The 27,533-nt window shown below is 45.5% G+C and overlaps 2 long non-coding RNA genes across 3 annotated transcripts in view; both read left to right on the top strand.

Moving 5' to 3' along the window:
• LOC134935248 (uncharacterized) overlaps window positions 1–27,533 on the top strand; it is a 297,771-nt gene that overhangs the window by 68,015 nt on the left and 202,223 nt on the right. The gene's annotated exons all lie outside the window — the stretch shown is intronic.
• The window catches only part of LOC134935249 (uncharacterized), a 32,566-nt gene continuing 27,249 nt past the window's right edge, over window positions 22,217–27,533 (top strand). Inside the window, exons 1-2 of the long non-coding RNA XR_010180012.1 lie at window positions 22,217–22,312; window positions 22,476–22,735. This is a non-coding gene — a long non-coding RNA (uncharacterized LOC134935249). The remainder of the gene's footprint in view (window positions 22,313–22,475; window positions 22,736–27,533) is intronic.

Below are 27,533 nucleotides of genomic sequence, written 5' to 3'. Positions count from 1 at the left end.
AAATAGTGAAAACGTAGGATTACATCCCTCGGTGTTTTAGCATCTTGGGATCTAGGACGTAGGGCCCTATGTGCCCTATCTAGGAGTAGCATATCGTCAGGGATTGAGGGAACGAGTGAGCGGAACAGGCGGAGCAAGTAATTAGAGAGGTGGGACTGTTCTACCGTCTCGGGAACGTTGCGGATCCGGAGATTGTTCCGCCGGCCTCTATTATCTATATCTTCTTGCTTATCTGCTAGTAGCATAACATCTGTACGCATTTGGGCCATCTCCTGTTCCGATTCTTGTTGAAAAGCGATAAGCTCCTCTTGTTTCCTTTCAACAGCGTCAACTCTGGATCCCAGGTTGTCCACGTCTGTTTTCAGACCAGAAATAGCTTCTTGCACCTCTGCACGGATTGACTTTTTTATATTGCGCATCTCGGACAGAAGAAGAGCAACGTCTGCTTTAGTGGCAGGAGTGGAGGAAGCGTCATCATCCGAGTCGTGATCGGACGTTGCTGATACAGGTGGAGGTGATGATGATTTCCGAGTAGAAGACGGGGTGGAGTTCTTGAAGTAGCCCACCAAGTTATGGGCATTGGATTTTTTCCCTCCTTTAGGCATAGTGACGGAGAGGGATGAGGTAGATTGGTAGTCGACACCTAGTCAGGGACGGGGAAGCTCCTATAGCATGAGGGTCACCCACAGGACCGGGTGTATCACATGGTGAGATCACATCATAGGCAGGTCATAGAGTGTGGCCGGGGAGGGGGGGGGGGGGGCATCCAGGTGCACTGTAGTGCACGAGTGTAGATTCCGGAGGTTGAGGCTTGTATAAGAAACCCCCAAAATCACCGCAGCTGTAATATGTAGGGGTGCAAGAGAAAGCACCACAGAGGTGCTTTTAGAAACACAGGGATATAGGTTGGAGTATTACAGATCTATCGGAGAGGACTTGGTATGGGCAGCTTGTCCCCGTGAGATCACAATCTGAGGATATACTGCTGGGGAGAGAGAGTGCTCATGCAGGGGTATTCTCCCAGCAGCAGTGCAGAGAGCTTCACAGCAGTGTAATGTGAGGCTGTGTGGAGATATTTATACCCAGGGGTATCTAACAGGCATCCCGGGGGTCAGTAGGTGCTACTAAGCTGGAGATCCAGGGGAGAGCTGAGACCCCTCCAAGATGGCCGCCGGGCGTCCCTCAGCTCCACCAAGCAGCACGGCCTACGGCGTGGTCCAATTCACGGGCAGCAGGGAGGCCTCCAAGAAGGTGAGCAGCGGCGTGCTGAGTGCTCAGGAGCGAAGGTGAGGGTGAGGAGCCTGAACCGCGGACCTCGCCGGCCCGTCGGTAAAATCCAGGTCCCGGCTTGTAGGAAGCTGCTAGGCCGCTATCCGCGGGAGCTCCAGGGTCTGCTCCCCGATTCCGCGGCACGCACCCGGCTGTAGCAGGCAAGTCGAGAGGGGTAGGGACAGCGGCGGGAGGGGGGGAAGGTTCTCCGATGCTGCGCCGGAGTAAACCCGCGAGAGAGGACTCACCCGCCGTACGGAGCCGCCGCCGCCGCCAGCACCCCTCAGTCCCGATATCAGCTGCACGTCTCAGGCTCCGGGGAAATCACCAGTCGACGCTCCGGAGTATGCGTGTGCACACCCAGGTCCCTCCTTCTGTCGGCCCGCACAACCACGTCTCCGGGCGGGGGGGGGGGGGGGAGTACCACTTCAGTCCCCGGCTTCTTGTGGAGGGGAAGGCCGCAACCTGCAGGAACCCTGAAAAGGGCTCCCCGGCTCTGCAGTCCAGACCCTCCAGTCCCAGGTGTAATAGGGAGAGGGTACACTACTTTGCAGGTGTGTGTAAGCCCCCAATTCACTTTTTAAAGCTAGAAAAAGAGCAGGGCCAGCAGGAGCTCACTGAAATCACCTCCTCTCAGCTCACTTGCCAGGCCACGCCCCCCTACTATTACTTTTAGACTCCATCTTAATTCATTGCAGTTATTCTTTTTTTTTTTTTTTTACAACTTCTTGCTGGAGCCTCATTTATGTTTGAAATAAGTAGTGGAATGGGGATGTCTTTATTTAATTTGTCACATTTCTATATTTTAGTGCTTTTAACACATTCATGTGCATAGATTAAAGTGTACTTGGATATTGAAATTGCTTGCCATTGAATGTGTGTATCCGGTCTATAGATCTACACTAAAAAGGTCTACAGTCAGTAGGTCTACCACTAATGGTACACATGCATTAGGTCGACAGGGTCAAAGGGTCGACATGTAAAGGTAGACAGTTCAAAAGGTCGACAGGGTCAAAAGATCAAGATGACAATGGTTGACACACTGAGGACAAGTTTTTTTATTTATTTTTTATTTATTTCAACTTTTTCATACTTTACCATTCATGTGGGCTACGATTGGGAATAGTAACCTGCCCAAAGCTCGCGAGCCATGCGAGGGGACGTGGTACACTTATGAGGCTTGTTTGTGGCAGAAAAGTGGCAAAACACCCCCAAAATTTTTGTTTAATTTGTTTTGTGTCAACCATTTTCATGTCGACATTTTGACCCTGTCGACCTTTCATACTGTCTACCTATTATATGTCGACCTTTTGACCCTGTCGATGTTTTGACCCCGTCAACCTAATGCGTGTCTACCATTAGTGATTGACCTATTGACTGTAGACCTTTTTAGTGTAGATCTAATGATCCGAATCCTGAATGTGTACAGCCCATTGAGAATGTGTAAAATCATAGGTAAAAAGGCTCTGTGGCAGTCAGTAAAAGGTAAACACTCCAAATAATGGGGCTTGTTCAGAGTTGGTTGCAGATTTTTCAATTGTAGCAAAATCTGCGACCACTAAAATCACATGCTGGGGGCCGCCCAGCACAGGGCAAGGACGCCCAGCATGTGTAGGTCCGCCCCGTGATGCGAATGCAGATCAATAGCGCCACATTGCAAAAACCTCAAATAGAGGTTGACCCCTGCATATCGCAGGAAACGCAGGCGACATCATCGGGCCGCCCTGAAAATGGCCATGACACACCTGCATTTCCTGCTCTCCTCCCCCCAACACCGTGCCGCCGCCCTAGGACGCCGTTGACTGTCAATCACTATGCGATCTTATCCTTCTGGGGTGCGATCGCATAGAGAAAGGTAGCGCACGCGCACTTTAGCAGCTGCGCATGCACAGACCCTAAGGACACGGCTGTGCGTGCGAAAGCAGCGGCTTCAGTCACAAATGACCATTGCTGATCTCTCTGTAATCCTCACTGAAGTAGAAAAGCATAGTGCGATTTTTAGTAGATAATAATAAGTACCTGGTGAGAAACAGAGCAACGACATTGGATTTACAAACCAATTTTAATTTTAAATGGTAGTAAAAATAAATTGTTTCTATTTCTTGTTCAGCACAAACAGAAGACTGAATAATATTATGATAATTTTTATATATTTTTTTCTCTAAAAATAAAGCAGTTATCTATAGTCAGATATAATCACTAAAGTTCCTAGTAGAGTATAAAGGAATACAAATGTATTCAGTATCAGTGTAAGTAGAAGGAGTTGGTAAAGTGGCTGTTATTAGGAATATCAATCAGACGTACCCTATCTGTCACAGATTGTGCCGCAAAAGCTTCCTTTTTATTTCATTATAAATACCAATTCCAAATAACACGCTGCTAACGCAATTAATTCACCGCCATTAATAATGTTAGGACCCCACAGAGAGACATTTCAAAACCACACTCTGCAGGGAATATACAAAATTCTCTGGAGATAGATGAACTTACAACTGAGAAATAAGTCACGTGTTCAGTGAGAAAATGGAAAAGAATATTTTCAGCGGAAATTGCTTCAGTTAACAGTACAACTTTAAAAAAATCTAAGAGGTACTTAGACAACCTAATAATCATTTCCCAAGTACAGTATTCAAGTACAATCGCAGGTCTGGATTTAAGGATTTAATGGGGGGCATGCAGCATGGGCTCGTCCGGATAGTGCCACAAGCCCTGGCTGGTATATGGACTACTACATGTTAATGGAAAATTCAGATGGACCCTACGTTCTTTGTCCTCCCGTGTTGTCTGCTTCTGGCCTAGGCTTAAAGGCGTATTGCTGGTTACAAATTTTGCATGGACCACAGACAGCTTGCAGCTGTAACCATGGCATTTTTGTGGATGGATAAGGTGTGTTTCGGTTTTTGAAACAGACATTGAGGTATATTTACTAAGCTCCCGATTTTGACCGATTTGGTGTTTTTTCAGGCTGATAGCCTTTTGTGTATAAATAAGAATATTGTTTTTAGTAGCAGTACTACAAGTCCCAGCAAGCCTTCCCCGCAAGTTGGTACTTGGAGAATCACAAGTACCAGCATGCGGGGGGGAAACGGCCCCACTTAACCTCGCGGTCTACCGCAGACCGCAAAGTTCCCACCATCGGATACAATGGAGCGCCTATGCGCTACATTGTATCTCCAGTGCGCCGCCTGACTGACAGTTCAGGCGCGCACAGCCAATCAGGAGAGTGCCATGACGTGGCGCTCCCTGATTGGCTGAAGGGACCCTCTTTGACAGCAGTCACGGGGGGTCCCGCCAGTCGGGGAAAGGGGATCCATGTGTAAACATGGATCCCCTTTAAGTGCGTGGTCCGGGTAATCCATTTTTTTATTTTGCCAAATCCCTGGATTACAAATTTAAAGAAGAGGACCGATCTACACAGGATTTTTTGTGAGTATAATTTTTATTTACAGGTACCCCTGGATTCTACTGGAGAAGAGGACCGACTCTCCGTGTCAACATAGGTAAGTATGTATAAATGTAAGTGTGCATGTATGTAATAAAGTTGTACTGTCACGATGAGTGTGTTTTGTTTTTATTTGTTCTTTTTTTGTAGTAGAACTACAGGTACCAGCGGGCCCGTTTCCCCCCCGCATGCTGGTACTTGTGGTTCTCCAAGTACCAGCTTGCGGGGGAGGCTTGCTGGGACTTGTAGTACTGCTACAAAAAACAATATTCTTATTTTTACACAAAAGGCTATCAGCCCCCCATCCGCCGCCCTTGGATGGGGGGGGGGCAGCCTCGGGCTTCACCCCTGGCCCTTGGGTGGCTGGAGGGGGGGACCCCTTGATTTAAGGGGTTCCCACTCCTCCAGGGTACCCCGGCCAGGGGTGACTAGTTGGTGATTTAATGCCAGGGCCGCAGGGACCAATATAAAAGTGTCCCCCGGCTGTGGCATTATCTCTCTGACTAGTGGAGCCCAGTGCTGGTGTTAAAAATACGGGGGACCCCTACGTCTTTTGTCCCCCATGTTTTTTGCACCAGGACAAGGCGCAGAGCCCGGTGCTGGTTGTTAAAATATAGGGGAACCACTGTCAATTTTTCCCCTGTATTTTTACAACCAGGACCGGCTCAAAGAGCCCGAGGCTGGTTATGCTTAGGAGGGGGGACCCCACGCAATTTTTGGGTGGGATTTTTAACACTTTCCATACTTCTTTTAAGGTACAGAATGAAGCCCTGCACGGATCACACTGATCCGGCAGGATTCATTGTGTTAAGTCCGGCAGTGTTTTACTAATCACTCCCATAAAACACTGCCAGACATTACGAATTACATCGACATCGGAAAACACGACAATGCAGAATATGACAGCATAGTAAATAAGGCGTAAAAAAACCAAAAAGTTGCAAATTATCACTCCCGATGTCATTCGTGTTTAATCTTTAACCACATTCCGACAATTACGAATCTTAGTAAATATACCCCATTGATCGATAGTGGGCTATGTTCAGGAGGTCAAAACTACCTTATTTAAATTCAGTAGTTTTGACTTACAAGTCAATCTGTGGTGGGTTCCATCAGTTTCTAAACATCGGCAAACCTGTTGTTTATTTAATCATTCTCTTGGCTTCCAGTAGCAGATTTAAGAAAAATTATGAAATAAAGAAAATTGTATTTTTTTTTTCTTTATTGGCCTTCTGCTACTGTCATCCTGAGAAGGCAATAGCAATGATACAATTGCGGGGTTTAGTACCATTGCAATCCTTCTTAAAGAAGCAGCTCAGCTGTTGAGGACTGTAGCTAGCAATAGCTCTTTCCAGCTTAGGGCTTGTTAACCTATTAATGAGACTTGAGAGATATTTACTAAGCAGCAGGATAAAAATTAATTTGTTTTGCTACTGTGAGTGTGCAAAAATACCTAAAAAAACTCCTACGGCTCATATGTTACGCAGTATGTCCACACAAAGGCACTGTTGCGATTGAGATACGTGGTATTTGTAATGTGTTAGAAAAATGCTGAGCGATGACTGGGAGGTTGCTGAACAGATGCACCGAGATGTTCCGTCTTATAGGCGTGTTATGGGTGTAGTGCGGAAGTGGTGCTCAAGTGTTTGCGTATACGGGCGCTCAACTGTTCACTTTGGAGGCCATACTAAGATGGAAAATGTAGATATATATCCTGCTAGGACCCTGCAGGATGGGTCTATCTCTGGGGCTATGCATGCTGGGAGGGAGTTTCCTGTTTGTGATTTAGTTCAGTTACTGATGTAAAACCAAGTGAAGGTGTTCTTCAGCACTCCAGAGTCCTTGGGTCTTACCTGATTTACTGCACATCTACAGAAAACCTGTTCCTACTATAGAGGTATTACTGTTAGAAAAGTGCACTCTCTCCACTGTGCGTACATGCTGGACCCTAGGATCCAGGGAGGTCTGTCCTCCAATCTGATGTATTAATGCACATGTGCTGCAGCCAACTTGTATATACTTACTGTGTGAGACTGTAATGTGATAATGGTGGATTCACAATGCTTAGCTCCAGAGAGACCTGCATACAAGCTGTTCCAGTAGCATTGTACCGCTACCGGTTTGCAGTATATGTTCAGCGGCCGGTGAGCTCTATGAAACCACACTAAGCTCAAGATCCATCCATCACCAGTGTGTATAGTGGGTACAGCTGTATTTGTTATACTTCAATAAACCAACACCAGTAACTGGACTGTTCATAGCTGGAGTCATCTGCTGATGTGTGCATATATAACTCTGCAATATCAACACCTGCCCACATAGCATCTACAGATGCTCAAATTGGGCACATTGGCCCTTGCACAATCACGTGCATGGCTGTACACCAGGAAAGGGTTTTATAGCGTCATTTGCATAAAGTCGCATACCAGTGACCACCAAAAGATGTGTCCACCTCTGAATCAAGCCCATAATGATGACCACCATTATATATTGAATAAAGAGGCAGATACTGTAACTGTGATAATTCTCTTATTTTACTATTTTATTCATATATTAGGGATAGCGGTTTGTACTGTGGTCCCTACTTGTTACAGCCTAGGAATGCTTAGATTTTGCATAGGATTTAAAAGAACTTAAAGAGGTGCTGGTAGCACCATTGACAGAATTATTCAACCAGTCATTAGCTACAGGAGTAATTCCAGAGGACTGGAAAAGAGCGAACGTAGTCCCACTGCACAAAAGTGGAAGCAAGGAAGAGGCAAACAACTACAGACCAGTGAGTCTTACATCAGTAGTAGGGAAATTAATGGAAACACTCTTAAAAGAAAGAACTGTAGACTATCTCAAATCCAGCAATTTACAGGATCCCAAACAGCATGGATTCACTGGGGGAGATCATGTCAAACAAATCTTATTGACTTTTTTGACTGTGTGACTAAAGTGATGGATAAAGGTGGAGCCGTGGATATAGCTTATCTAGACTTTAGTAAGGCTTTTGACACTGTTCCACATTGCAGACTGCTAAACAAACTTGAAAGCTTGGGATTGTATACTAGGATTATTGAATGGTAAGATCTTGGTTGCAGGATAGAAAACAGAGAGTTGTGGTAAATGGAGTGCATTCACTGGAGGGAAATGTTACCAGTTGAGTACCCCAGGGATCTGCACTTGGATCAGTGCTTTTTAATATCTTTATTGGCGACATTGCAAATGGCATTAAAGGGAAAGTATGCCTTTTTGCAGATGACACAAAGGTATGCAACAGGGTAGACATACCAGGTGGGTAAAACAAATGACTGAGGACCTAGGTAGACAGGAGTGTGCCAATTACAGTTTAATGCCAAAAAATGTAAAATCATGCACTTGGGTCTCAAAAATCCTAAGGCTAAATATAGGATTAATGGCACTATACTGGAAACTAGGAGGAAAGGGATCTAGGCGTCACTATTTCAGGTGACTTAAAGGCAGGTAAGCAATGTAACAAAGCAATGAGGAAGGCTACTCAGATGCTTGGCTGCATTGGGAGAAGAATCAGCAGCAGAAAGAAAGAAGTAATAATGCCACTGTATAGGTTATTGGTATGGCCTCATCTAGAATACTGTGTTCAAATCTGGTGGCCATATATTCAAAAGGATATTAATACATTAGAGACTGTACAAAGAAGGGCAACTAAAATGGTGCATGGCCTACATCACAAAACATACCCAGAAAGACTAAGAAATCTCAATATGTATAGTTTGGAGCAGAGAAGGGAAAGGGAGAATACAGAGCCGACCCTAGGCATATGCAAACTAGGCAAATGCCTAGGACATTTGATATGCCTAGGGGCACCAGCTGCTTCTGCTGATTAAAATGATATGCGGCATGCCTATATTTTGTGTGTAGCATTTTGTATGCAGATAGAGCCACAGTCACACACAGAATATAGGCATGCTGCATATCGTTTTAATCAGCAGAAGCTGCTTGTGCATCCTAGGCACAGAGCAATGCAAATACGATGATTTTTCATAAAAAAAGGTGCCCAATGTTATCAGAGCTGGCCGGGAGCTGCCAACTGATTCATGCCAGGCATCTCCTGCTGCATGGCACATTGAAGCAAGATTTATGAGGACACATCTGTATCCAAGCAGGCAGGGGTCATAGTGTTAATAGCCATGTGAGTGCTTTGTGTGAGTGGGTTGTTTGTGCAATAGTGTTTGGCAAATGTGCAAGGGCATTATGCGTGACATGTGTATAAATGCATTAATAATGTGCAGCAAATGTGTAAGGGGCACTATGTGTGTCATTATGTGTATGAGGGCATTAATAATGCGCAGCATATGTGTAAGGGACTTTATGTGTATAAGGGCATTAATAAAAATTGTCATAATGTGTAAGGCGTATTGTTTATAAGGACATTAATAATCTGTGTCATGTGTAAGGGGCATTACTGTGTGGTATTATGTGTATTAACATTCCTAATGTGTGGCGTTATGTGTATAAGGTGCTCTAATGTGTGGCATTATGTATAGAAAGGGCACTACTGTGTGGTCTAATGTGACTAAAGAGCAATATGGTGTGATGTAATGTGAATAAGGAGCCATTCAGTGTCATGTATTGTGAATAAGGGGCACTACTGTGTGGCGTAATGTATAGAAAGGGCACTACTGTGTGGTCTATGGTGGTATGTAATATGAATAAGGAGCAATTCAGTGTGATGTAATGTGAATAAGGGGCACTACTGTGAGGAGTAACATTTATAAGGTAAAGTGGTACTACTGTGTGATGTAACATGAATAAGGGACATGATTGCATGATAAAATATGAATAACGTTGTCACAACTGAGGGCCTGAGCTGACGGGAGGCAGCCTCAGTTGTAGGGGCTGAGATGTACCGGAACCTGGGAGGTTGTATCAGACCCCTGGACATGTAAGTAACATGAATAATAACTGCCCGAAGGCGTGACCACGACAACTTAGATAAAAGTCAATGATGTTTATTATGACAACTCCGCATCACAGCAGCAATAAAAGAAAACGTAAAAGTCAGCAAAGAATAAATACAGTTCCTGAGTACTACAGCATGGCAGGAGCCACAGGGCACTGGTAGTGTGAGATAGTTCTTATGATCTTCTAGATGGAAAGTCCTTACCAGGCCCGGCTGTAGCAATGGAGATAACCCAGGATTGTACCAGCTGGTGTTCCAGGAAGAGCTGGGTTGCTGAAGGTAAAACAGCTGCTGTGGATACTGGCTGGAACCAGACTGTTGTTAGCACGGAGTGGATACTGGCTGGAACCAGTTAAATAATAAATGAACTTTGGGAGCGATGAAATGTGAACTGAAATGTAGAACTTGAGAGCGGAGAAATAATAATTCCGGTGGAGAGTGGTAAAGTGTAGAAAGGACACCGGCCCTTTAAGGGAAGCTGTACTCCGCTGGAAGCTGAGGCTGGAAGCAGGTAGTGTTGTAGCTGGAAACAGATGAATCCACAATGGATTGGAGAGTCAGGCTACACCGCAGGTGGAATGCTGGTGCGGGTCTCTATGGTGGAAGTCTTAAGACAGGAGCTGGAACCTGGAAGACAATCATAGAAGAGAGACAAACAGGAACTAGGTTTGACAACCAAAGCACTGACGTCTTCCTTGCTCAGGTACAGCTTACTTATACCTGCAGCAAGGAAGGGGTTGGCTAGGCAATTATGCAAATCAACAACACAGACAGCAGATTGGTGGAAATGATCAGATGACAGAATCCAAGATGGCTGCGCCCATGCAGACACTTGGAGGGAAGTTTGGTTTGTAATCCATGTGGTCTGGGAAACAGTAATGGCGGCGCCGGCCACCGGAGACAGGAGACGCCAGGCTGATAGATGCACATTTAACCACGCGGGCACAGCGGAGGCCGCGGCTGATGAAAAGACCACTCTGCATGTGGAAACTCAGGAACAGCGGAATCCGGTCCTGGAACGCTGAGCCCGCCTTAGGAGGCATCTGAAGGGTAAGTAATGGCGTCCAGATACCCGGATCGTGACAGCACCCCCCCCTTTAGGAGTGGCCCCAGGACACTTCTTAGGCTTTAAAGGAAACTTTGCGTGGAAATTTCGGACCAAGGCAGGAGCATGGACGTCAGAGGCATTGGTCCAAGAGCGTTCTTCAGGACCATAGCCCTTCCAGTCAATGAGATACTGAAGTTGACCGTAACGGTGACGTGAGTCCAGGATCTTGGCCACTTCATACTCAACGCCTCGTTGAGTTTGGACTTTCGGAGTTGGTGGAAGTGAGGAATGAAACCGATTCAAGATTAGCGGTTTCAACAGGGAAACATGGAATGTCCTGGGTATTTTTAAGAAGGGAGGTAACTGGAGTCTGTAAGCAACAGGATTGATGACTTGATCAATTTTAAAAGGACCGATGTAGCGAGGTGCAAACTTCATACTGGGAACTCTTAACCTCAAATTCTTCGTGGATAACCATACCCGATCACCCACCTTGAGAGCAGGAACTGCTCGACGCTTCTTATCCGCAAACTTCTTGTACCTGAACGATGCCTTGAGCAGAGCTGATCGTACGCTCTTCCAGATATTGGCAAACTGATGCAAGGTGATATCCACTGCGGGAACAGAAGTTGCTGGAAGCGGTTGGAACTCAGGGACTTTAGGGTGGAATCCAAAGTTGGTGAAGAATGGTGTTGAGGAAGATGAAGAATGATACTGGTTGTTATGACAGAACTCGGCCCAGGGAAGTAATTGAACCCAGTCATCTTGAGAGGAGGACACATAGATGCGGAGGAAGGCCTCCAAGTCCTGATTCACCCTCTCAGTTTGACCATTGGTCTGAGGATGGTAAGCCGTGGAAAACTTTAACTTGACTTGGAGGACTTGACATAAACTTCGCCAGAATTTGGCTGTGAATTGAACTCCTCGATCTGAGATAATTTCTTCTGGAAGACCGTGGAGTCGGAAGATCTCTTGTATGAATACTTGAGCCAACTTGGAAGCTGACGGAAGACCGGTGAGAGGAATGAAGTGTGCCATCTTGGTGAACCGGTCAACTACCACCCAGATGGTATTGAACTTGTTGCACATGGGCAAATCTGTAATAAAATCCATCGACAAATGGGTCCATGGTCGACGGGGAACAGATAGTGGAACCAGTTGCCCCGCAGGCGACTGGCGGGATACTTTATGTTGAGCACACTTTGGGCAAGATGCAATAAACTCCAAAACGTCCTTTTTCAGAGTTGGCCACCAATAGGACCTAGAGATAAACTCCAGGGTTTTTTGGATACCTGTATGTCCGGCAAAACGGGAAGAATGGGCCCAATGCATGAGCTTCTTCCTTAGTGTCGGCTTCACAAAACTTTTCCCTGATGGGGGCGTAGAGTCCATCCCTACCGTGGAGAATGCCAACGGATTTATAATAGGATGCTTGTCTGAAGACTCTGACTCATTTTCTTGCTCCCATGAGCGGGAAAGGGCATCGGCCTTGCGATTCTGAGAGCCCGGACAGAACTGGAGTTTAAAGTCGAACCTGGAAAAGAAAAGTGCCCATCTGGCCTGACGAGGGTTGAGACATTGTGCGCCTTTTAGATATAGAAGGTTCTTGTGGTCTGTAAGGATGGTGATTGAATGAGAAGCTCCCTCCAACAGATATCTCCACTCCTCTAGAGCGAGCTTGATGGCTAGCAACTCCTGGTCGCCAATGGCATAGTTGCGCTCCGCTGGGGAGAACTTCCGTGAGAAGAAACTGCAAGGATGTAAATGACCATCTTTAGCCCTCTGAGATAACACCGCTCCTACTCCAACGGAGGAGGCATCCACCTCTAAGATGAAAGGAGAGTCGATGTCAGGCTGTTTCAGGACAGGTGCAGAGATGAACCTCTGTTTTAAAAGATGAAAAGCTTGCATGGCTTCTTCAGACCACTTGGACGGGTTAGCACCCTTCTTGGTGAAAGCAGTAATAGGCGCCACAATGGTGGAAAAGTCTCGTATAAACTTTCGGTAATAATTGGCGAACCCTAAGAACCTCTGGACCCCTTTGAGGGTTAAGGGTACCGGCCAATTCTGGATTGCTTGTAGTTTCTCAGGATCCATCTCTAGTCCGGAACCGGACACAATGTACCCTAGAAACGGAATGGACTTGACTTCAAAGACGCATTTCTCTAATTTGCAGTAGAGATGATTGACACGGAGACGGGACAGAACCTCCTTTACCCAGAAACGATGTTCCTCTAAATCGTTGGCAAAAATGAGGATATCATCTAGATAGACCACGACATGACGGTATAGAATGTCTCTGAAGATCTCATTGACGAAATGCTGGAAGACAGCTGGAGCATTGCTCAATCCGAAGGGCATGACGAGGTACTCATAATGTCCGTCACGGGTGTTAAATGCGGTCTTCCACTCGTCACCCTCACGGATCCGGATGAGATTGTATGCACCTCTCAGGTCCAGCTTTGTAAAGATGGTAGCTCCGCTAACTCTGTCAAAGAGCTCAGTAATCAGGGGTAAAGGATAGCGGTTCTTGATGGTAATGTCGTTCAAACCTCTGTAGTCGATGCACGGCCGCAGACCACCATCTTTCTTCTTTACAAAAAAGAAGCCTGCGCCGGCTGGAGAAGAAGAAGGTCGAATGAACCCCTTTGCTAGGTTCTCTTTAATGTATTCCTCCATAGAATGTGTCTCGGGGAGAGACAACGGATAAGTTCGGCCTCGAGGTGGAACCTTCCCTGGAACGAGATCAATCGGGCAGTCCCATTCTCTATGAGGAGGAAGGATATCAGCAGAAGCTTTACTGAACACATCCGTGAAATCTTGATATGGAGGAGGTGGAACATCAGACGACCTGGGGGAGGAAGAACAGACAGGCAACACTTTAAACAAACATGTCTTAGTACAGGAGGAACCCCATGCCAGGATTTGCGTAGTCGTCCAATCAATTGTAGGATTGTGAAGACGGAGCCATGGAAGGCCCAGGACCACAGGATGTGTGGCTCTTGGAATCACTAAAAATGAAATAAGTTCGGAATGAAGAACTCCCACTCTCAGACGAACTGGTAGAGTCCTTAGAGAAATAACTGTATCAAAAATTTTACTGCCATCCACAGCAGTTAAGGAAAAGGACGAAGGAAGTCTCTCGGTGGGTAGGGACCACCGTTTAACATAGGCTTCAGTAATAAAGTTCCCAGCTGCTCCGGAATCCAGGAGGGCAATGACGTTCTGATAACGTTGAGCAACTTGAAGCGAGACTGGGAGGTTACAATCTTGAGGAGATGGAGAGGAGATCATTACTCCTAGCCGGCCCTCTCCTTGGCGAGCTAGGATTTGGAGTTTCCCGGACGTTTGGGACAGGCATTAATGGTGTGAGACGGAGCTGCACAATACAGACAGAGAAACTCGGAGAGACGTCTTCGGCGCTCAGCAGGAGTTAAACGGGAACGGCCAATTTGCATGGGTTCATCTGTAGTTGGTGACAGTTGGCGAGGAGGAGGAGTAGAAGATTTTGGAGCAGATGATCTTCCACGCTCAGTTGCTCTCTCTCTGAAACGTAAGTCAACTTTCGTACAAAGTGAGATTAGCTCATCTAACTTGGAGGGTAAGTCTCTGGTAGCTAACTCATCTTTAATACGCTCGGATAAACCATGCCAGAATGCAGCATACAGGGCCTCGTCGTTCCATGCCAGTTCGGATGCCAGGATCTGGAACTGTATAAGATATTGTCCTACAGTACGTGATTCCTGGCGTAAACGGAGAATCTCAGACGAAGCTGAAGTTACCCGGCCTGGCTCGTCGAAGATGCGCCTGAATGTTGACACAAATGCAGTGTAAGAAGATAGCAGGGTGTCGGACCTCTCCCATAACGGTGATGCCCAATCAAGGGCTGAGCCACTGAGAAGAGAAATAATGTAGGCAATTTTTGTACGGTCACTGGGAAAATTGCCAGGTTGTAGCTCAAACTGAATCTCACACTGGTTGAGAAATCCCCTGCAGAATCTTGGAGATCCGTCAAATTTTGCTGGCGTTGGAAGATGAAGACGTGGAGCAGAAATGGGTAAGGTGGGTGGGGTTATAGCTGGAGTCACTGTGGTTGACGCACCAGACGCGCCTGATCCACGGAGAGTTGTCTGAATCCCATCCAGCCGAGTAGAGAGATCCTGGAGACAGCGGATGATGTGGCCCTGTGCAGCCTCCTGATGTTCTAGTCGGGCTGCCAGTTCTTGCATCGGCCTGGCCGCTTGATCCTGGTCTCCGGCTGGATTCATTAGGTCAGTGCTTACTGTCACAACTGAGGGCCTGAGCTGACGGGAGGCAGCCTCAGTTGTAGGGGCTGAGATGTACCGGAACCTGGGAGGTTGTATCAGACCCCTGGACATGTAAGTAACATGAATAATAACTGCCCGAAGGCGTGACCACGACAACTTAGATAAAAGTCAATGATGTTTATTATGACAACTCCGCATCACAGCAGCAATAAAAGAAAACGTAAAAGTCAGCAAAGAATAAATACAGTTCCTGAGTACTACAGCATGGCAGGAGCCACAGGGCACTGGTAGTGTGAGATAGTTCTTATGATCTTCTAGATGGAAAGTCCTTACCAGGCCCGGCTGTAGCAATGGAGATAACCCAGGATTGTACCAGCTGGTGTTCCAGGAAGAGCTGGGTTGCTGAAGGTAAAACAGCTGCTGTGGATACTGGCTGGAACCAGACTGTTGTTAGCACGGAGTGGATACTGGCTGGAACCAGTTAAATAATAAATGAACTTTGGGAGCGATGAAATGTGAACTGAAATGTAGAACTTGAGAGCGGAGAAATAATAATTCCGGTGGAGAGTGGTAAAGTGTAGAAAGGACACCGGCCCTTTAAGGGAAGCTGTACTCCGCTGGAAGCTGAGGCTGGAAGCAGGTAGTGTTGTAGCTGGAAACAGATGAATCCACAATGGATTGGAGAGTCAGGCTACACCGCAGGTGGAATGCTGGTGCGGGTCTCTATGGTGGAAGTCTTAAGACAGGAGCTGGAACCTGGAAGACAATCATAGAAGAGAGACAAACAGGAACTAGGTTTGACAACCAAAGCACTGACGTCTTCCTTGCTCAGGTACAGCTTACTTATACCTGCAGCAAGGAAGGGGTTGGCTAGGCAATTATGCAAATCAACAACACAGACAGCAGATTGGTGGAAATGATCAGATGACAGAATCCAAGATGGCTGCGCCCATGCAGACACTTGGAGGGAAGTTTGGTTTGTAATCCATGTGGTCTGGGAAACAGTAATGGCGGCGCCGGCCACCGGAGACAGGAGACGCCAGGCTGATAGATGCACATTTAACCACGCGGGCACAGCGGAGGCCGCGGCTGATGAAAAGACCACTCTGCATGTGGAAACTCAGGAACAGCGGAATCCGGTCCTGGAACGCTGAGCCCGCCTTAGGAGGCATCTGAAGGGTAAGTAATGGCGTCCAGATACCCGGATCGTGACAAACGTTGCAGTACTGTGTGGCGGAATTTGAATTGGGGGAACTACTGTGTGGCCATGCCCCTTCCCAGCAAGAACATGCCCCTTTTTGGGCTGTGTGCTGAATGTGCGCACTGTTCCTATTTAAAATATAGGGAGTAGGAACACCAAAATAAGTACTGCTATAGGTGAGGGGTAATGGTGCTGGGAAAGGAGTGCAGGGTCAGAGGTGGAACTAGCGGTGGTGCTAGGGGGGACCAGCCAAAATCTTGCCTAGGGCATCATATTGGTTAGGGCCAGCTCTGGGAGGACATGATAGAAACTTTCAAATATATCAAAGGGTTTAACAAAGTCCAGGAGGAGAACATTCTCCAAATGAAGAGAAGCAATAGGACACGAGGACATGCACTGAGATTGGAGGGGGAGAGGTTCAGGGGAAATTTGCAGAAAAATCACTTCACAGAAAGGGTAATGGACAAGTGGAATAGCATCCCATCAGAGGTGGTAGAGGCTAAGACAGTAGAGCAATTTAAACATGCATGGGATAGACATAAGGATATCCTTACAAAGAAATGAGGATCAAATAAGGTTTGAGATAAAAAAAAATGGTAAAAAAAAAGGGGGCAGTCTAGATGGGCCAAGTGGTTCTTATCTGCTGTCAAATTCTATCATTTGGGGAGATTTCCCACAAACATACGTTTAATAAATATGCCCCTATGAGAGGGAACAGGCTGTATGCTGTAAGCTTTGAGCAGAATCAGCTGCTGGTCATGTCATAAATATAGTTCTGGGAGAGAAGACCTACCTACTGTATACTTATTTTATACATGGGGCAGGTGCCATAGCTTGGAATGGTTTAGAAGTGGACTTCCCTTTTAATGAGCTAGATAGACCATAGAAAGGAAGATTGCAGATCCAACATAGGACTGTACAGGGGGCAGATTGGGATGGAAAACCAGCCCAGAAAATTTATGGAAGCAGCCCTAATTGGAGCTGGGTCTGTTGTGGGGGTGGGGTTTGTTGAGTTGGACACAGTTGCAGCCTTCTTTGCATCTTTTGCTGCAGTTGTACCTGTGACTTTATGCTAATGACGCTACAATACAATTCCCTAGTGTATATTCATTCATCCAAATATGCAAGGACTGAGATGCCCACTTTCAATGTCAACAGATCAATGCCACCATCGGTCACACTATTAAAACTTTCACCAGTCCTATGCTAGACCAATTCAACGTCTCTATTTGCAACCACTATCAGCAACACACCCACACTATGTTACATTTGCGTCTGATTAGCCAACTCCCTGTAACCACACAGGTATGTCCAACACATTTTTAATACACTCCTTGGTGCGTGTGTCGGACTCTGTACTGCAACTCTGTACAAACACCATTCTGGTGCATGCATGCGTGGTGCAACTCAGATGCAAGCGCAAATGAAAAACATTGCACAAGAAATTAAATAAAACACATTGACCTCCACAGAAGACACACAAATTGGCTCCCACATGAGAAAACACACACATTTGCCCCCACAGAAAACAAAAAAACAAATTGACCCCCAAGGGGAAAAAAATGTATACTATAGCTTTTGGTATTGCAATTTGTTTCAACTTTCCACTGCTATTTGAAAGACCAAGTAACACTGATAGGTTTTATAATCGTCGGCTGTACATCTACAGTATATATTCATTAATATATTAATTTATTTATTAAAAATGTATGTAGCGCTAGCATAATCCATTGCACCTTGTTTCAAAGTCGGCACAGGGGCAGATTGGAAACTGATAGGGCCCTGTAAAAATTAGCAGAAGTGGCCTCACATGAGCACGTATACTGTGTAACCATGGCAGCAGCACCACCCCTTACATGTCAACAAACAAAACAGGCCCCACATTCACATCGGCCCACCGGGACTCTTCCCTGAGAGCACGTATAGGCGATCCATCCCTGGGACTGTATATAATGACCAAACGGATCATAAACATGCAGCTCTAGGACATAGTAAGTTTGCAATGTCTTATATCAGACTCAGGGGCGTAGCCAGAACTTTATGGGCCCCATAGCAACATTTTGAAGGGGCCCCCATACCAATGCTTCTAGAGAGACACTCTAATGTTATGCCCCATAGTAGTGCCCTAGTTTCTTTTATGAATCGCCGTAGAGCTTAAGTTCACCGTATGTCACATTTCAGAGTTACCAGTACACATTATGCCGCACAGTACCCCCAATTCACATTATGATATATAGTGCTCTGCGTTCATATTGTGCCGCATTACAGTGCCCCAGTTCATATTATATAACATTATAATGCCCTCCAGTTTATTTTATACCACACTACAATAAGCAGGTCCAGGGGCATACCTAGCTATATTGCAGGCCCCAAGGAAAAAGTTTGAAAGGACCCCTAAGTACTACCCAATGCTAAAAAATGTATGTAAAACATGTAACTTTGACAGGGAAGGTGGGCCCCTCTCAGCTCTGGGCCCCATAGCAGCTGCTCTGCCTGCACCTATGGTAGCTACGCCCCTGATCAGACTCAAGTTTGGGAAAATGTTATGTTTACTGTATGAGATAGTTGGTGGAAAAATATGACCTGTAAATTTTCAGAACACAATAAATCCTGTTTTACAAAAAGATTTATATTATATTCCTGCAATAAGAAAGCCACTTGAGAAGTGAGGAAATTAAATATGTAGTTAGAATCTAACTATAGTCCAAAGCTACAATAATGGGCCAAGGAGTACATTCTACACCCCTCCATCTTCTTCCATCTATCTTCCATGCTATAATTTCTCAGTTTCCCTATAGGCATATAGTCGTCCAACTTATTTTCCAAGTAGCAGGCAGAAAAGTGCAGCGAAAACCCAGGAAGCTTCACTATAGAATTGAACAGCATTGAGATCTGTTAATTTCAGCCATCCTGCAGCTCCATTGAAGTCTATTCTGCTTAATCTTTCATCCCTAAATACCAGTCAGTGGGAAACATGGTCCTGATGTATGTGTGTTGTGTTTTCATTTCAGTCCTGGGCATCATCTGTCTTTCCTTTCTTTGCTCTGTCTGTGTGCCGGAGCTGCAGGCGTTCTGCGTTTCTCCTCCTGCCTGACATTTACTGAATGTCTGTGGAAAGATCAGTCTGTAATGCAGATGGGGATGCTGAAGTCTGACGAGAACCTGCACTCAGCTGATTTGAATACACATAGGACATGATGAATCAGTGTCAAGAGGATGCTGGGAAAGGTTGTCGCTGTTAACAGTCCCCAGATGAGATTTGGTTGCATTTTTAGGCCATTATTCTTCTACTTTAAATAAAAGATAAAATCATAACAATTAAGTTCCTTAACCTCTTGCATTAAAAATCATGATTTTAGTAATTTTCTAACACCACTAAAAGCATGTAATTGACCCAACTGGTTCCAATTACTATATACTCAGGGACTCTTGTTCCTGCAGTTGGAGCGCTAGTGCTACATTGTCATCTTGTGTCTAAAAGTATCTGTTCGCTATCATCCGCAGGAAGTGACCACAATGGTATGAATGCAGTACAGAGCCTTATTTAGACCTGGAAACAGCACGTTCGCACGCAGCGACTGCATCCAGAGGGTCTGCGCAGGCGCAGTGGCTACAGTGCACGTGTGTGACCCTTCACCATGCGATCACATCCCAGAAGGATGCAATCACATGGTAATTAATAGGAGACGGGCGTCCGGGGGTAGCAATGCAGCATTGGGGGTGGGAGAGCAGGAAACGCAGGCGTGTCATGGCCATTTTCATGGCTAGACGATGACATCACCTGTGTTTCCTGCAAGTGAAAATATAATAGTGGTACCCCTGCTTACGCAGCCAAGCTGCATAGGCAGAGGTCAACCTCTGTAGAGAAAGAAGGGAGGGAACAAGCGCCTATGGTGTAGTATTTTCAGAAAGGGGTACTAATATTTTTATCCCCGTTATACTGCGTACCAGATGATAGCTTGTAGCCAAGGCACATCAATTTGTTGTCTTGTATTCCTCAGATATCATAGTACTGGAATCTTCGCACTTGACAAATCAGATGGGTCCATAATCATCAGCTAGCAACTTGCACCAGGGGTTGAGTACCTGCAAGTCATCACACTCCAAACAGGTGCATTTCTACCTTACAACAAGAAACAGTACTTATTTTAAGCGCTCTTGAATAAAAATGAGGTGCAGCCTCCAAAGAAAAAAGATATCACCAATCTTTCAAATGCTTAATTCAAAAAGGTTGTCAATGGAGATGGCGCTCCTCTTTATCCAGTCACATTCCCTCAAAAGGAAAGAACAGACATAGGGTGAGATTCAAATGATATATCACGCCCAATTTCCTTTCTAAAATTATCTCCGTTATCGCGCATATTGCGCCAATACTAATCAGGTTTAGCTGTGTAAAGGGTTCGGTGTCTCGCTACTCCGGGAGTAGCGAGCTGAAATAATGATACAACGTCCCTGAGGGCAAAAACAGAATGGGTGAGGAAAGGGGTGAAAAGAATTGAATCCCGCCCATAGTGTAGTCTGTTTTATATATAATGATTACTTATAAGGTAAAAACGAAGAAGGTGAAAGGGTGATCAACCAAAGAACACCTTATATGTATGTAGATGATATCTCTCTTGTGCATATGATTACCTTAAAAGCTACCTCAATAGTCAGTTGAGGCAATCTAGCATTTAAAGAAAAGAGAAAGAAGACAATGCGTCCACAGCTATTTCACAGGTACACCCCTTGTGGTAATAAGGTTACCTTATAAATAGTACCCTCAGTCAAATGAGGTTAAGGAACATGAAACATTCCAAGGCAAACAGCAATCGATTAAGGATTTCTTTATTAAATGGTCCACATCAGAACTCCAGCGGATTTACATGGAAAAAAATTATTTCACATAGTGTGATATCGTAAAAAAAACTTTAATATACACACACTTAAAAACATATAAAAACAAGTACAAGGGGATGAACCCAGTGTATTTGCACGCCTACCAGATGGATCAATGTCTGAATGATAAATCAGACCAGCGCATGATTAGAGTCCCGGTTATACTCCAAAGATGACGTATCGGAGCAGTGGAACGCATCGTGCGTTCCACAACAACCGGAAGCGGAACAAGGAAACGGAGCGATATTCAAATGGATGAATCTCATTAGAGTCAGCTGTTTTTCATTATTGTAATTAGGGAGGGTATAAGTAGGCAGTTTTGGAAAGACACAAACAACCGTGGCCTGAGGAAGGGAAACCGATACGCGTTGCCAGCGGAGGGGTCCCCAGTCGCATTGCACTTCACCACTTATGCCTGAGGATTAAGGACCGTCATCTTTGGAGTATAACCGGGACTCTAATCATGCGCTGGTCTAATTTATCATTCAGACATTGATCCATCTGGTAGGTGTGCAAATATACTGGGTTCATCCCCTTGTACTTGTTTTTATACGTTTTTAAGTGTGTGTATATTAAAGTTTTTTTTACGATATCACACTATGTGAAATAATTTTTCTATGTAAATCCACTGGAGTTCTGATGTGGACCATTCAACAAAGGAATCCTTAATCGATTGCTGTTTGCCTTGGAATGTTTCATGTTCCTTAACCTCATTTGACTGAGGGTATTTATAAGGTAACCTTATTACCACAAGGGGTGTACCTGTGAAATAGCTGTGGAAGCATCGTCTTCTTTCTCTTTTCTTTAAATGCTAGATTGCCTCGACTGATTATTGAGGTAGCTTTTAAGGTAATCATATGCGCAAGAGGGATATCATCTGCATTTCTACCTTAGACAGCCATCTTGGGAAATATTTTGCATCAACATGCCTTTATTGTACTTTGACCTCAGGGATCTGAAAATGTATAATGCGGCTTAGTGACAAATAAAAATAAAAGTGTCATGTGCAGCAGTTTTTAAAGGTCACGTGTGGCTTGTCAAGTGTTAATTTGCCCATCATTGGTTTAAGTGGATTGTTTAACTGTACAGAGTTCCTAATAGCAAGTCGATGATACAGGACCACTATACAGTGATTAAGGACTGGGGTTTAACAAGTGGTGTTTATAAACCTTTACAGGTATGTGATGAATGGAACATAGAAATATATACTATGTCCTACTACAAAAAAGTCTTGCAATAGAAACAGACTTGTCATGCATCTGTAATATCACGATTAGAGGTAAGATACCTACTGTACAAACACTGTATTGCATTTAGCACCCAGAATGAATCACATATGGTGTTAGTATTCTGACATTTTGGAGGAGTGTCCCAGATTTTTTTTTAATTGATGTCCCAATTGTGCATTATTCACATTTCATTTTAATTTTTTATTGTACCAGGAGATGTTATGAAACGTCAATAAACCTGGCCAGAGAGACTGGATCAAGATGCATTTGCCATGGTCCATCTGTTTATTAGTCTCCTAATGGGTCTGTCATAGAGCAATGAGGCAGAACATCCAGGTAGAGGACAAGATATGCTAACTGTAGCCTCCAGTACCAAATATCATCAGGGTCACCTACTGTGTCCTTCAACCTAAAACTGGATGATATCAGTGGTGTGCATGAGAGAGAAAAGTGAGGCTAATGAGATTTCTCAGGTGAGAACAGAACCTGAGTGACCCTTATTTCATACATTCAGGAAATGAGGAATAATGAAATGAAGAGCAAAATGTACTGAAGGAAAAGTTGTGTCACTTTTTGTTATTGAATTATTTAATTGAATTATTTGTATTTAAGTAGAAAGATGTGCAGGATATCTGAAGTCACAGGCACTGAGCAGATAGAGCAAGAGCTCATTGATAGTGGCATATAAGGTCATATGTTTAATAGGGCAAGTCCTGAATGTACACATATTGGGGTAAATATACTAAGCTCCCGATTTTATTTGAGATTGCATTTTTGGCTGAAAATGCATCTAATTAATTTACTAAACACAAATCTTGGCAGAGTTTAACCAGTTAGTTTTGAGGTGCACAGCCGGCCACACATGTATGAACAAATAGACCATTGCCCAAACATGGTTGGATTTTCACATACACCTCATAGAACACGGGATTCATATTCTCAGTCACTGCCGACATTACACAAACACTGCCACAAAAGGATGGAATTCGTACAGAAATAGAACTTTCAAATAGACCTACTTTTGGCCGGCGTGTTTGGCGTTTCTCTGTGTAAATGTGTCTGAAAGAGTTAAAAATCTGAAAAAAACTGTGTGGGGTCCCTCCTCTTACTCATAATCAGCCTCGGGCACGAATGATAGCAACATGGGAGCTTAGTAAATTACCGGGTATGTTTGCTGAAAAATAGACATGAAAACAGCCGATGTCAGCCGAGATTGCTCTGGGTTGACATCGACTGAAACACGGGAGCTTAGTAAAATTCCGTCGTTATCTTAATAGTTTGTAGGATAATTTTTTTTTTTGTATTTTCAAGTGTATATTTACAGTGTCACAATAATAATCCAAGTGAAAATGATCTTTAGTAATAGTAACTTATAGATATAGTTCAGTGAATATGACATAAAATAATCAATAAAGGTAGACCCTCTCTGTCCCTATAGATACTAGTTACCCTTGGCTTGCTTGAATACAGATGTCAATATTATAGATTTAAATGTTTGTAGGGTGGGGCGAAACCCATTATATTAAGGCGCCTGCTGTATGGCCGTGGGGGGTGGTCGGCAAGTGATCACACTGATCGTACCTCCCCCCAGGATCTTAAACAGTGCTTTTGGGTCTATTTACTAAGCCTTGGACTGAGATAAAGTAACAGCCAATCAGCTCCTAACTGCCATGTAACAGGCTGTGTTTGAAAAAATAAGAATTTACTTACCGATAATTCTATTTCTCATAGTCCGTAGTGGATGCTGGGGACTCCGAAAGGACCATGGGGAATAGCGGCTCCGCAGGAGACTGGGCACATCTAAAGAAAGCTTTAGGACTATCTGGTGTGCACTGGCTCCTCCCCCTATGACCCTCCTCCAAGCCTCAGTTAGGATACTGTGCCCGGACGAGCGTACACAATAAGGAAGGATCTTGAATCCCGGGTAAGACTCTTACCAGCCACACCAATCACACCGTACAACTTGTGATCTGAACCCAGTTAACAGCATGATAACAGAAGGAGCCTCTGAAAAGATGGCTCACAACAACAAAAAACCCGATTTTTGTAACAATAACTATGTACAAGTAATGCAGACAATCCGCACTTGGGATGGGCGCCCAGCATCCACTACGGACTATGAGAAATAGAATTATCGGTAAGTAAATTCTTATTTTCTCTGATTATACCAAAGCTCCCAAACGGGCGGGAAAGTGCGGATGACTCTGCAGCACCGAATGAGAGAACTCCAGGTCCTCCTCAGCCAGGGTATCAAATTTGTAGAATTTAGCAAACGTGTTTGCCCCTGACCAAGTAGCAGCTCGGCAAAGTTGTAAAGCCGAGACCCCTCGGGCAGCCGCCCAAGATGAGCCCACTTTCCGTGTGGAATGGGCTTTTACAGATTTTGGCTGTGGCAGGCCTGCCACAGAATGTGCAAGCTGAATTGTACTACAAATCCAACGAGCAATCGTCTGCTTAGAAGCAGGGGCACCCAGCTTGTTGGGTGCATACAGGATAAACAGCGAGTCAGATTTTCTGACTCCAGCCGTCCTGGAAACATATATTTTCAGGGCCCTGACTACGTCCAGCAACTTGGAATCCTCCAAGTCCCTAGTAGCCGCAGGCACCACAAATAGGTTGGTTCAGGTGAAACGCTGAAACCACCTTAGGGAGAAACTGAGGACGAGTCCTCAATTTCGCCCTGTCCGAATGGAACATCAGATAAGGGCTTTTTCAGGATAAAGCCGCCAATTCTGACACGCGCCTGGCCCAGGCCAGGGCCAACAGCATGACCACTTTCCATGTGAGATATTGTAACTCCACAGATTTAAGTGGTTCAAACCAATGTGACTTTTGGAACCCAAAACTACATTGAGATCCCAAAGTGCCACTGGAGGCACAAAAGGAGGCTGTATATGCAGTACCCCTTTTACAAACGTCTGAACTTCAGGGACTGAAGCTAGTTCTTTTTGGAAGAAAATTGACAGGGCCGAAATTTGAACCTTAATGGACCCCAATTTTAGGCCCATAGACACTCCTGTTTGCAGGAAATGTAGGAATCGACCCAGTTGAATTTCCACCGTCGGGCCTTACTGGCCTCGCACCACGCAACATATTTTCGCCAATTGCGGTGATAATGTTTTTGCGGTTACATCCTTCCTGGCTTTGATCAGGATAGGGATGACTTCATCCGGAATGCCCTTTTTCCTTCAGGATCCGGCGTTCAACCGCCATGCCGTCAAACGCAGCCGCGGTAAGTCTTGGAACAGACAGGGTCCTTGCTGGAGCAGGTCCCTTCTTAGAGGTAGAGGCCACGGATCCTCCGTGAGCATCTCTTGAAGTTCCGGTTACCAAGTCCTTCTTGGCCAATCCGGAGCCACGAATATAGTGCTTACTCCTCACCATCTTATCAATCTCAGTACCTTGGGTATGAGAGGCAGAGGAGGGAACACATACCCTGACTGGTACACCCACGGTGTTACCAGAGCGTCTACAGCTATTGCCTGAGGGTCCCTGGACCTGGCGCAATACCTGTCGAGTTTTTCCCAACGGTTTATAATCATGTGGAAGACTTCTGGGTGAAGTCCCCACTCTCCCGGGTGGAGGTCGTGCTGAGGAAGTCTGCTTCCCAGTTGTCCACTCCCGGAATGAATACTGCTGACAGTGCTATTCCATGATTTTCCGCCCAGCGAAGAATCCTTGCAGCTTCTGCCATTGCCCCCCTGCTTCTTGTGCCACCCTGTCTGTTTACGTGGGTGACTGCCGTGATGTTGTCCGACTGGATCAACACCGGCTGACCTTGAAGCAGAGGTCTTGCTAAGCTTAGAGCATTGTAAATGTCCCTTAGCTTCAGGATATTTATGTGAAGTGATGTCACCAGGCTTGACCATAAGTCCTGGATATTCCTTCCCTGTGTGACTGCTCCCCAGCCTCGCAGGCTGGCATCCGTGGTTACCAGGACCCAGTCCTGAATGCCGAATCTGCGGCCCTCTAGAAGATGAGCACTCTGCAACCACCACAGGAGGGACACCCTTGTCCTTGGTGACAGGGTTATCCGCTGATGCATCTGAAGATGCGACCCGGACCATTTGTCCAGCAGGTCCCACTGGAAAGTTCTTGCGTGGAATCTGCCGAATGGGATTGCTTCGTAGGAAGCCACCATTTTACCCAGAACCCTTGTGCCTTGATGCACTGAGACTTGGCTCGGTTTTAGGAGGTTCCTGACTAGCTCGGATAACTCTCTGGCTTTCTCCTCCGGGAGAAACACCTTTTTCTGGACTGTGTCCAGGATCATCCCTAGGAACAGAAGACAAGTCGTCGGAACCAGCTGCGATTTTGGAATATTGAGAATCCAACCGTGCTGCAGCAACACTACCTGAGATAGTGCTACACCGACCTCCAACTGTTCCCTGGATCTTACCCTTATCAGGGAATTGTCCAAGTAGGGGATAACTAAAATTCCCTTCCTTTGAAGGAATATCATCATTTCGGCCATTACCTTGGTAAAGACCCGGGGTGCCGTGGACCATCCATACGGCAGCGTCTGAACTGATAGTGACAGTTCTGTACCATAAACCTGAGGTACCCTTGGTGAGAAGGGTAAATTTTGACATGAAGGTAAGCATCCTTGATGTCCCGAGACATCATGTAGTCCCCTTCTTCCAGGTTCGCAATCACTGCTCTGAGTGACTCAATCTTGAATTTGAACCTCTGTATGTAAGTGTTCAAAGATTTTAGATTTAGAATCGGTCTCACCGAGCCGTCCGGCTTCGGTACCACAACAGTGTGGAATAATACCCCGTTCCCTGTTGCAGGAGGGGTATCTTGATTATCACCTGCTGGGAATACAGCTTGTGAATGGCTTCCAAAACTGTCTCCCTGTCAGAAGGAGACATCGGTAAAGCCGACTTTAGGAAACGGCGAGGGGGAGACGTCTCGAATTCTAATTTGTACCCCTGAGATATCACCTGAAGGATCCAGGGGTCTACTTGCGAGTGAGCTCACTGCGCGCTGAAATTCATTGAGACAGGCTTGGCAGAGGCGGGAGAGGGTTTCTGTTCCTGGGAACTGGCTGATTTCTGCAGCCTTTTTCCTCTCCCTCTGTCACGGGGCAGAAATGAGGAACCTTTTGCCCGCTTATCCACGAAAAGACTGCGCCTGATAATACGGCGTCTTCTCATGTTGAGAGGCGACCTGGGGTACAAACGTGGATTTCCCAGCTGTTGCCGTGGCCACCAGGTCTGAAAGACCGACCCCAAATAACTCCTCCCCTTAATAAGGCTATACTTCCAA

This window comes from Pseudophryne corroboree, chromosome 6 (genome assembly GCF_028390025.1).
Source record: "Pseudophryne corroboree isolate aPseCor3 chromosome 6, aPseCor3.hap2, whole genome shotgun sequence".
Taxonomy (NCBI): Eukaryota; Metazoa; Chordata; class Amphibia; order Anura; family Myobatrachidae; genus Pseudophryne; species Pseudophryne corroboree.
The sequence above is the reverse complement of the archived record's forward strand: the minus strand, read 5'-3'. Positions and strand labels throughout refer to the sequence as shown.